Source organism: Condylura cristata, unplaced genomic scaffold, assembly GCF_000260355.1.
Source record: "Condylura cristata isolate star-nosed mole 26May11 unplaced genomic scaffold, ConCri1.0 scaffold00001, whole genome shotgun sequence".
Lineage (NCBI taxonomy): Eukaryota > Metazoa > Chordata > Mammalia > Eulipotyphla > Talpidae > Condylura > Condylura cristata.
In genome coordinates this window covers 25,108,846-25,121,237 of record NW_004567102.1, presented here as the reverse complement: position 1 = coordinate 25,121,237, position 12,392 = coordinate 25,108,846, and positions in this window count along the sequence as shown.

The window sequence follows — 12,392 nt, the reverse complement described above, 5'->3', positions numbered from 1 at the left end:
TTAGCTGTTTCTGCTTTCAAATGTTCATTTCCCCTGAATTTATTTCACTGACATTTTACTTCACTGCCTCATATAGTGTATAAAAGGTTTAGAGACATTAGCGAAGTTAGCAGTAACTATCAATCACTTTTCAGCAAGAAGCAATATTCAGCATGTTACATTTAAGTTTAGTCTATGGTCTCAGTTACTCTTTTTAGAGATGCTGAGTTTTACCTGAACTTTAATGGTATCACTATTTTTTAACCATAGTTATAATATTTAATAATGTTATCACAACAAGGAATAAACAATTGCTTTAGGAAATGGGTGATCCTCCCTTTCTGAGCTACAGTGCTGACTCAGTCATGCAGAACTAATTTCCTGGCTGTCTCTGAATGCACATAAAGCTGCTCTGTAGCTGCCGCTGACAATGAACTAGTGACTGGAAAAAGGAATCTTAAATACAGTCACATCTCCTGACTGTTAAAATCCTGTTCACAGGCACACTAATTTAACGTGCACAACGACAGGAATAACGTGTTTTGTTTTGTTTTAATGGCTAACCAGTTTACAAACTTTCTCAAATTTGGGGATGTTGCTAGGCAACAAAATCATTTTTGCATTTATCCCTTAGGGCACCGACATTCTATTTTGGGTGTTTTCTCCCCCATGAATAACTAAACGTTGAAAAATCTGCTAGATAGATGATTTTATAGTAAATATTTGTCATGACATCCAAATAGTGGCAATTGTTTAACTTTTGAATGAACATTTTATAGAAGTCCTAAGATAATGTGAGTAGGGATTTTTTTATGGAAAGCGTGTTTCTATCTGATACTTTAAAAGGAATATACCACTTTAAACGATTTGTAACATAATTACAATGGTTCACTTGCTAATCAGTGTTTATTGATTGGGCTGGATCAAGTGGTTGGGTTTTGTTTAAAGTGCAAATATTAGAACCAAACTGATTTCTTAGACTTTACTACTTGACAGGAAAGAAAGCTGAGAGTTGCATCATACAGTTACCCCAAGCGGTTTTGCAAGGGATAATTGTACTGAGGTCTCTGGGACCTAGGACAAGACTTTACTGCCATCTAGTAGTTTCAGGCTTTGCCAACTTATTTGGAAAATTAATTGTATTTAGGAATTTAGGGATACTGGGAGAAAAAAATAGCATCTATAGCTGGAGAAAATTTAAATGTATTCTAGTTGGTGATGACTTCAGATAAGCATTTCTCTATCATCTTCACGTTAATCATTACTATGAAATCTAATTAGAATATACCATATTGAAAGCATCCTTTTAATTAAAATTTTCTTGACTTTTGTTATCATACTGATATCTTCTAATCAACACCATATTTTTAAAGAGTTAAATATGAAGAAGGTTATTTTACATACTAGAAGACATGATATAGAATAAAACTCAAGTAGGGTTTTTAAAAATACACAATTGAATTGATTAAAGTAGATTTTTATAAAATTCAAAACAATCTTAAAATTTTAATCTATTGAATTGGTCATTAATTTTAAACACAAATAGACAATGCATTAACTTAATTTAAAAATAATGGGGCTCATTAACTTAATATATTCAAATTACCATTTTTCAACTCATTGAATCCCAGAAACTTGGATTTAGAAGTAGTGTTTTCATATTATTTTGCCTGAAACTTAAGGAAGATTTTTAAATTCTCAAGTGTTTGGATTTCTTCATGAAAATGTTTGGTGGTAATGTGTACTTGAAGATTGTATAATTTATGTTTTGGAAATCTGGAGATTATTTTTGTGTTCTATTTTATGACCAATTTCTGAAAGTTTCATGGAAAATTAAAGACATTTCTTATTCAAAATATTTAACAACATTTTCCTATGGATTTTTTTTTTTACAGTTCCCTCCCCACCCCCTTCTTTTTTATTTATGTATACAGAACTGGGGTACAAGCCAGAGGTGTCGGGGAGGTGAGAGGATTCACCAGAGAAAGAGTGGGGAGCAGAACAGGCAGATCAATGAAGAACACTGCTGAGGGGAGCAGCAGGTGGGTCAGGAGAGGTCTGCTGCTCCATGTGGGTCACCTCTGGGGCCTGGATCGAACTCTCCCTGAAGTGGCTGTGGCTAGCTTGCAGTGCTGCAGACTAAACCATTGTGCCACCAATAATCTGTCATAAAATGATTAGTGTTTTTAATTTTTTAATTCAAATTGCATTTATTTTATCATAGCTTCATATTTTCAGAATATATTTTCCTGCTGTGGTATTCCATTAATAGACTCATACATGTTATGTTAACATTATGCATTTAACCTTCATCGATATTGGTGTTTGTTTTATGCATGACTTTTAGATGAATTCTGTCTTGTTTACACACTAATTTTACTTTTCTTTTTAAATACTGCTCACCATTGAACAATGCTTGTTCCCCCCCCCCCACACACACACACACACGACACACACACACATCTTTGGTACTCTTTAAGCTATTGTAGTAGACATCTGTTAACTGTTTATGTTTGCTCTAAATCTTTTCCTTGGTGGGTGTTTCCTCCATGGCTTGAGGGGACTATGTACTGCACCCTTCATCTATGCTACCACACTGGGAGCGATAAAATCTTCACACAGCAGAAGAGACAGTGAGTGGTTCAGAAAAGGTTTTGTTCTCATATTTGTGCTAATCAGAAAGGACCCTTTCTTTCTCTGTAAATAAATCATTAAGAATTTTTATGCACACAAGGACTGGGGTGTAGGTCAGAGGTACAGGGGCAGGGGGTGGTAAGAGGATTCACTAGAGACAAAGTAGGGAGCAGAATAGGCAGATTCACTGAAATACACTGCTAAGGGGAGCAGTGGGTGATACTGGAGAGGTCTGCTGCACCATGTGGGTACAGCTGGGGAACCAACTCAGGTCTCAGTGTGTGTGGACAACTTCATAGCAGTGTCTTTAACACTTGTGCCATTAGGGAGGCTCCTCATTAAGAATTTTTTAATCTATAGCTGTGACTTGTGCATCTAGGTCATAACAGGGAGAAACATTGCCAGTGATGAAGTCAGTATTGGAGAACAAAGATTAAAGACAGAGTTCTAGGGCCTCCTAGGAACTTCTAGATCCTATTATATCTGAAACTAATCCCATCACTTACACATCACAATTATATAAGCCAATATGCTTCATAGGTTGAGTTAAATTCTGTGCCTAGAAGCCAAGAGTCCTGACTAATATAGAAAGTTATATATCAAGCTGTCCATTTATTAGAAAATTCCCATAATTTTTATGTTTACTTTTCAATCATAATTTTTGTTCATATTGTTTTATATATCAATAGCTTCTGGTTTATTAACAAATATATTTCATTGTATGGATAAATCACCATATTTTTATTCCTTCATCTATTTGGCCTTTTTCTAGTTTTTCATTTGCTTGTACACATTACTACTTTCTTATTGAGATAATGTTGGCTCACTTTATTCTTGGTTTTGGAATTATAGGACCCCCCCCTTCAGGTGTCATCAAAGTAGCACACTAGCCACCAAATTCATATGGTCCATCACCACACTCCACTGTATTCCCTTTCTTCTTTGTTCTCACCTCAGACTAATTGCCATTAACTATATGAATTTTTCTGGGCTTTTGGTTCTATTTAATTGATCTATGTATCTACTTTGTGGCAATACCATATTGTTTTTTATTAATTTATAGTAAAATTTAAAGTTAGGGATAATGAAAGTTCTATTTCTTTTTTCTCAGAGATTTTATTTTTTGCAATTTGAGGCCTTTGTGGTTCCATATACATTTCAATATTTTTTGTTCAGTTACTTTGAAAAATATTGCTGCTATTTTGATGGGGATTATGTTAAATTCATATATCATTTTAGGCAGGATAGTTATTTTGATTTTATTCTCCCCATCATGAGTATGGAATACTCTTCTCTCTCCCTATGTCCTTTTGGCACTTCTCATAGTTCTCACTGTCTAGGTCTTTTACCTCCTTGGTTAGGTTAACTTTGAGATATTTCTTTTTTTAAGTAATCATTCTCTTGTTTGTTGTTTGCATACAAAAAGGTTATATATTTTTGTATGTTGATTTTATAACCTGCAATTTTTCTGTATTCATTTCTTGTTTATAAAAACATTTTGATGGGGTCGTTAGGATTTTCTGTATGTACCATCAATCTTCTGTGAATAGTAGTAGCTTCACGTCTACTTTTCTAATCTGCATTCCCTTTATTTCCTGTTTTTATCTGATAGTTTTGACCAAAACCTCAAATACTAAAGTAAACAGAAATTGTGGTAAAGGGCATTCTGTCTTGTTTCCAGCAGTAAAGGGAAAACTTTCTGTTTTTCACCATTTTTTAAAAGATTTATTTATTTAAGCATATAGAAACTGGGATGTAGACCACAGGTGCAGGAAGAGTAGGGAACACAACAGACAGATCTACTGAAGTATAATGCTGAGGGGAACAGCGGGTGAGACAGGAGAGGTCTGCTGTGCCATGTGGGTCAGCAGCATGGCCTGGGGTTGACTTACTTTGCAGTGGCTGCTAAATAGCTTCTCAGTTCTGAGACTTAACCCTTTGTGGTACTAGGGAAGCCCTATTTTTACCATTTTACATTAGTTTATTGGGAGATATGTGGCCTTTATCACACTGTGATAGGCTCCTCCTATTACCATATTAATTAGTTTTGTATCATGAATTGGTGCTGACCTTATCAAATGCTTTCTCTGTATCTTTTGATATTATCGCCTGATTTTATTTTTACTTTTGTTGATATGATTTACTTTTATTGACCTTAATTGATTTAGACATTTTAAACCATCCATGAATCCTTGGGATAAATTCCACTTGATCATAGTGTATAATCCTTGTGATAAATTGTTGAATTTGACTTACAAATATTTTGTTGAAGACTTATGCTGATTAGTTCTATCAGTCTATAATTCTTTTTTCTTGTGCTATCTTCAGTTTCTTCTTAGGATAATTTGGCATTGTGAAAAGCATAAGAATTCTTGGTTGGAAATATTTAAGTATTTCAAATATTTCCTTGTATTTATGTCATGCTTGTGATGGTTATACTGAAAGATCCACATTGGTGTTCCCTTATTTCTTAACTGTTTTTCTCTTTAATATTCTGTTAATTTTCAACAGATTTACTATAATGTGTCTGTCTGGTACTATTTTGTTTGGTACTCTTTGGGCCTCTTAGATCACACCATCTGGTTCATTTCCCTGACTTAGATGAACTTCAGTAATTATTCCTTTAAGTAAATTTCTGGCCATTCTCTTTATCTTCTCCTTCTGGTACTCTCCTGATATAAGTTTTATTTCTCTTTAAATTTTCCCAAAGGGCTCATACACTATCGTCATTTAAAATTTTTTTTTCCCCTTCTTCATTGGCCTATTTGCACATTCTCCAGCATTGTTTTCAAATTCATTAATTCTATTCTATGAATTTCTTTGTCTACTGTTGAGGCCATCAATTGCATACTTAAACCAGCTATAGCGTTTTTTTATCTGCATTATTTCTAATTGTAACTGCCTTATATTTTCTTAATTTTATACTAGTGTTATTTTATTTCCTCCATAATTTTTGAGTTCCATAAGGTTTTTTAGAACTATTACCTTGATCTTCTCTTCTGTCATTCTGCATTTCTGCTGGGTTGTGGCTCCTCTCTAGGATTTTTGTCAGTATAACAATTAATAAGGTTGAAAACTAAGCCCCCACTCCTTGCCCAGCAGGCACATTTGGGAGGTTTGAATAGATAAGGGAATCCAAAGGGTTGCCATGGCAACTGGACCATAATACCTATCACCCTGCCCAGAAAATCAAGACAAGCTTCAGGAATGCAGAAGCTAACCAAGAGACCACAGGCCTGCCATCCCAGCAGATAATTGGTGCAAAATGGATCCCCAAGAAAGAAAGCCAAAGAAAACCATGTAAAAGAGAGCCTTAAAAAAGAGCCTGAAATTCTTTCCTCAAAGACTTCTTCAGTCCTGCCTTGCAGGTTATTCCAATTAGTCTATCCTTTCTGTTCTCCATTCCGACTCTAGTGATTTCTTCACTTAGTGGCTTTGGCCTCACCCTGATATCTATTTCACTGCAGATTTTCTTCTCTTTCTTTTTTTCTTTTCTTTCTTTTTTTTTTTTTTTTTGCCTTGGCATTGCGGTGTTTTCTTCTATTTCCCAGTTTAATTTTTTTTATTGTAACATAATAGATAAATATTTTCTGATGATTGTCTTCATACCTATTGAAATAATCAGAGGACTGGTACTATTGAGTCATAAAATAAGGGGATAACTTCTAAGGACAGAATAGAATAAGAAAAGCAGGAGGTATAAGGAAGATTCCAGAGATAAGCACAACAGATTCCAAAATGGACTAATCTAACTCCCCAGGATAGGGGGCAACAGGACATTGAGGAACAAAGATGATAAAGAAAAAGAACTGTAGGATAAGGGCCAACTTGCAAGATGTAATTCAGAGCACTGAGACATTAAGGCAGAGTGAGTGAGACCACCCAGAACTAACCAATCACAAAGATGCTGATGGAATAGTTAATAGAATAATTAAGAGTCCTCTCTTCCCTGAGGCACTACTCCACAGCAGCTCCTTGCTCCCCTCTGGCCTGGTTCCACATGCCTGGGAGCCCAACTTTATTTCTGCTCCTTTTCTCCTTAATAAACTATTTCTTATTTTTATGTCTCTAAACAAAGTTGCCTCTTTTCACTTGTTTGCCTGACCATTAGTGGAATTCTTGCTGCGGCTTCTAGTGATTGGGGTTCAGTGCTAACCTGCAGCCTGGGATCAATTTCTGACTAGGTAGCTGGGTAGACAACCTAACATTACAGTATTACCACCAAGAAGGTGTAGTATAAAAGAGGTCTAAGGCAGTAGGGCACCAAAGGAGTACCTCCAATGAGCTCAGGAATTCAAAATCTTACTGGGTGCTGAATGCCAGTCTGTGGTGGGGACCCAGAATGATCGCCTCCTCTAGGTCACATCCTTGGTCATGGTGTCTCTTACAGTCTCCTGTCCATTACCACTAGGCTATTTTAAAGCATACTGCAGCATACTGAGTTTTGTAGTTGATTTGGGGTCACAGGGAGGAAGCTCTCTTTTCTTTTCCAGCAGTTTTCTTTTGAGGTGTTTGCTTTTGTTTTTGACAAACATTTGAAGCTCCACTTTGTTGAAGATACTCTTTGTTTTAGTCCTCTGTGGCAGGTGTTCCAAATATCTCAGCCTTGCCATAAGTAGCAGCCTCCTCTGAGAGGAGACCCCATCTCTCTGACAATCAGATTAGGGCTGCTCTGCAGGCTCAACAGTGAAACCTGGCTCTGCAGCCTGCCCCTGCAGCTTCTGACTGTACACCCTCTCTCCTGGGGCCCGCCCATTCACCCCTCCTCAACACAGTGCTGGGTCTCAGGAATGCTGCTTTGGAGTGTGCTGAGTAGGTAGTTGTGGGCAACTCTGAACAGAAACTACCCCACCCTGTTGAGGATGATGCTGCCCTGTTACTTTTCTTTTCTTTTTCTTTTTTTTTTTTTTGAAAAAGGTTAATTGTTTTTAAGATTTATTTTATTTATACATACAGAACTGGGGTACAGGCCAGAGTTGCAGGGACCATGAGAGGATTCACCAGAGACAGAGTGGGGAGCAAAACAGGCCTACTGATGAAGTGCACTGCTGAGGGGAGCAGCAAGTGGGTCAGGAGGGGTCTGCCGCGCCATGTGGGTCACCTCCGGGGGGGGGAGATGGAACTCACGCGGAAGTGGCTTTAGCTTCTTAGTATGGTGTTTTAACCCGCTGTGCCACCAGGAAGGTCCCAAAAAAAGTTAATATTTTTAAACTTATTTTTTACATCATTCTTCATTTTGTACATTTTTCCATCTCAGTTACCACTTTAAACAAAGTTCCCTAAAGATTTTTGCTCCCCTTTCTAGTGTGTGCTGTGGATTTCCATTTAGCCCCTGAGGACTGGTGGGCTGTACTTCACTGCAATTTAGACCTTTGAATTTAGAGGATCAACCTTAGTATCACCCTCCCCCATTTGGGTGGCAAAAACCTATTTTAATTGTAACTTTTTAAAGTGTATTTTAAGATATTGATAAATAAATTCAGCTGATAGGACACAGTGGCTTGGTTCAGAGTTTCTGGAGGCATCTGATTTCAATTTCTAACTTCAGTACTTCTGACTGTATAAAGAAATAATGAGTTAATCTATTTCTGTACAATAAGGTTAATATTAACACTTGCATCATAGGGTGAATGCATGTAAGACATGTGAATACATGTAAATAGCTCAGAAAATAGTGAGGTATGTAAGTGAATATATTAGCTAATATTTCTATTTCCTTATAAATTTCTTTATTATCTGTTTCATATATGTTCTGTGATAGGAAGGAGTTGTTCATCCATCTGTAACAGGGTGGCCTCCGGGAAAGGGAAGGTTCCATGATCCCTATTCCACCAAGGAAGGTTGGAGCAATGCTGGGAGGAGAAGCTGGAGAAAGGGAGGAATGAAGGAGACCAGGAGGTGGTACCTGGAACTGAGACATGTGAGAAAGTTGTATGTGCTTCTTGGCCTTGGACCTGTACCGGGGACTTAAGAAGTTGACATTTGAAATATGCATGGGTCAGATACTCGTGAGAAAGCTGACAATGGCAGCTTTTATTTATTTTTTAAATTTTGTTTGTGCTCCTTTCATTCCAGACTTGCCTGCCACTTTTCCTTTCCTGAGGGTCCCCTCCAGAAAGGGCCTTAGACTTATGGCAAGAGTTTGACCCTCAGTGGCCATGTGTAGGGCCAACACTGTTTGGCGGGGCATTTACCTAGGAGGGGATTGGTAACTTTGGGTGTTTCATGTAGAAATTGCTTTATCTAATCTTTCTCTTTTGCACGCTAATTGTATTAAAGTTCTTTGTCTAAGGTCCTGTGCACTACACTAGAATATGTTTTGTCTTTATGTATCAGATGATGAGTCCTAAAGTACATTAGGGATAATTAGGCAGCTACCTAAGCATCAAGCAGTGCAGGGAGGGACCTCAGAGTGTTAAGGGAGACTCCAAAGATAGGGCAACAAATTCCAAAGGGGAATAACCAATCACCTCAGGACAATGGGCAACAGGACATTCAGGAACAAGGAAAAGAAAGAAAAACGCCTCTAAGATAAGGAAGGGCTGGGGCACAGAGACTTATTTCTGGGCACAGAGACATCAAGTCAGTGAGTAAAACCAATCACAAAGAAACTGGTGGGGTTTTAGAATAATTAGTGAAAAAAGGGCATATATTCCTAAGACTTGATTCCACTTTGCTCCCTTGGAGTCCAGGGAGTCCCCTTTGTTTCTGTTCCCTTTCTCCTTAATAAACCTTTTCTTTCTCTAAACTAAATAAACCTGCCTCTTCTCACTTGCTTGCCCGAGTGTCTGTGAAGTTCCTGCTGCAGCTTGGTGAGACACCAACCCATGTTCTAATGTCCAGGACTCAGTGCTGTCTCTGCATCCCCTCCTGGCTGGAGACTGGCCTGAGAACCAGACAATTCCGTATCAATGGCAGAACTCATTTAGAGCTGGCAGGTTTGGTGGTAACACATCTGTTACACATCTATTTAAAATAACCAGAGCCTTACGTTTTTGAAAAAAGTATGTGTATTATTATTATTTTTAATCAATCTATACATAGCTTAGTTTTTTTTTTTTTTTTTTCCCATAGCACACTATAAACAGAGAAATCTACAATGTTCTTTTAGAGGACCAGTTTAATAAGGCAATTAGACTTAGGATCATTACTTGTTCTTGGTGTCAGCACCTGTAATTCCTAAGTCAGGTTTCTAGTCTCTGTACTTACTGTTTATCATATATTTTACTTTCATTTATACATTTTCTCTTAGATTCTTAGGAAACTTCTTAATTTTGTCACATTTTCATTTGTCTGCAGGGTTCATTTGTCTTTTCATAGACTTTCCTACAGGAAACTTAATTCAGATAGTATATTTTAACTATTTTTCATCTTTTTGGATCTCTGTTGGAATCCCTTTTTATTTCTATACCCTGAGCCACTCAGTCCATTTTTTTTTTAATCTCATCTCCCACAGCAGCCCCATCTTTTATTTCTTATAGCTGTACAAAGTAGATACCTTCCAATTATTTATTTTGTTTCCTAGAAGAGCACTTTTTAACTGTACAATTTGCCTGCCAATCTTTAGGGAAATTCTTTTTCTTAAAGTGTAGAATTTTCTGTGCTGTTGCTAATGATTTATTCATCTCATAGAAGGATGTAGTTCTCAATTGGATTGGTGTTTGCCAGCAGAGATGTGATTCTCTTTCATGTATAATAATGTTTAGCAGGGCATGACCAGAGTCCTTCTCTGTTTCAAACTCTGTAGTCTAGATTACACCCACCCTCATCAAATTCATGAGTACTTATTGAAAATGATTGTAGTGGCTAAAAGGGAATTTTTCTTGCTGCCATAGACTAGTTTTCTTTGTGGAGATGTATTCCTGTATAATAAACTGTAATTTGTACTTCTTTGGTATACACAAAAAACATCACTGCTGGCAAAGTAAACTGTGTTCAGGAGACACTCAGACTTCATCTCTACCATCACTTTTTTTTTAAAAAGATTTATTTATTTATGCTTACAGAACTGGAATACAGGCCAGAGGTGTGGTGGGGGGTGAGTGAGAAGATTCACCAGAGACAGAGTGGGGAACAGAACAGGCAGATCGACTGAAATACACTGCCGAGAGGAGCAGTGGGTGGGTCAGGAAAGGTCTGCCATGCCATGTGGGTCAGCTCCCTGGTGGGGGATCAAACTTGTGCTGCAGTGGTTTTGGAGAGCTTTATAATGTGGTGCTTTCACCCGTTGTGCCATCAGGGAGAGCTCTCTACCATCAACTTAATTCTGAGACACACAAAATAAAAGCACACCCCTTGCGTCCTAAACTTCTATAACTGTTGATTATAGAGCACTGAGAAGATTCAACAGTTAGTGTAACTAAGATGATAAGGTGATTATGAGAAGAGGCAGACCAATTTTGGATGAGAAGGTAGGAGAGAGGACAGCTTTATGTGGAGCTTCTCACAGAGTGAAGAATAAATGTTGAGTTTCTGAATTGATATTCTGAACTTCAGTATTCTAATAGGCTTTATATGTGAACCTATTCTGCTAGTTTTTAAGTCAAAATGTACATTATATATATAAAAAAAATAAAGTGAAGGTAATATGGTATCAAGTTTAGGTCCATATGTTGTAGTTTCATGTATCTATGATGCCATTTTAAACAAAGAACATTTTCTTTTGCATAGAATGACATCCTTTCAAAAGAAGAAAAAATCCATAGATCAACGACAATTTCTCAGGTTCTTTTTGAAAGTATTTTAATTCATAGTCTCATTATTCAATGCTATTATGATCTTTGTGAATTTTTGTAAGTTTTAATGCTTATTTATATTAATAATCAATTGTTATTTTTATTCTGAAGTTAATAGTGCACATAAAACTTTTAATATGCTCCTAGTTATAATGATGTATCAAAGCAATTAATCTGAAAGACCTACTATTACAAAACAAGGCTCATTCTGAATAAAATCCATCAAAGTATTTTTAAATGACTACTAGAGCATATCAGAACCTGAGGAAAACTCAAGAGTCTAAAATTAAGGTAGAACTGAAAGGAGTGGTTAAATCTCTGAACTGACTCTTAGAACTTTCTGGAGGTTTTCTAGTGTGGTAACTAAAGGGCAAGATTTCTTAGCATCTCCCTAGAGAGATAGGAAATGAGATTGCTAGGATGAATGGAAGATAACAGGGGGGAACCAATACTCTAAAACAGGCATTAATTCACTCCTGCCAACAGAGAAAAGTTTTCTCTATTTCTGTTTACTATAGATCAGACAAAGTACCTTGGAATTTGTAACTAAGGGACTAGATCTTTAATATATCTGGATTTTAAATTATACAAACTGTGTGAGTGAGAAAGAAACATCCAAGAAGTTAAGTGAAATGTATCCTAAGTCAAGAGGAATGTGATTAAAATAAATGTATAGATACTCTAAAGGAAAGCAGTCAACCTAATTTTCAGAGGACTTCCACAGAAAAAAATTTCTTTGAGCAGTAGGTACCCTGCTGACATCCATTATTTTCCCCTCAAGTTATACTGCGGTACCAATCATTTTCAAAATGACATTATTTGGGGAGTGCAACACATACCACTATACACGCACATGCTTCGCTTCCCCTCCACCAAAGCACTGTTGCCAATACCCTATCATCTTCCCTCCCTTGTTTCTTCCTTTTCCCACTCCCCTCTGGTAGCCATTATATTTTTCACAGTCCAAGAGCCATTTTTGTGTTGTTTTCAGTTTATTTTCTTTCCTTGTTTATATACCAAAAATGAGGAATACCATCTAGTAAC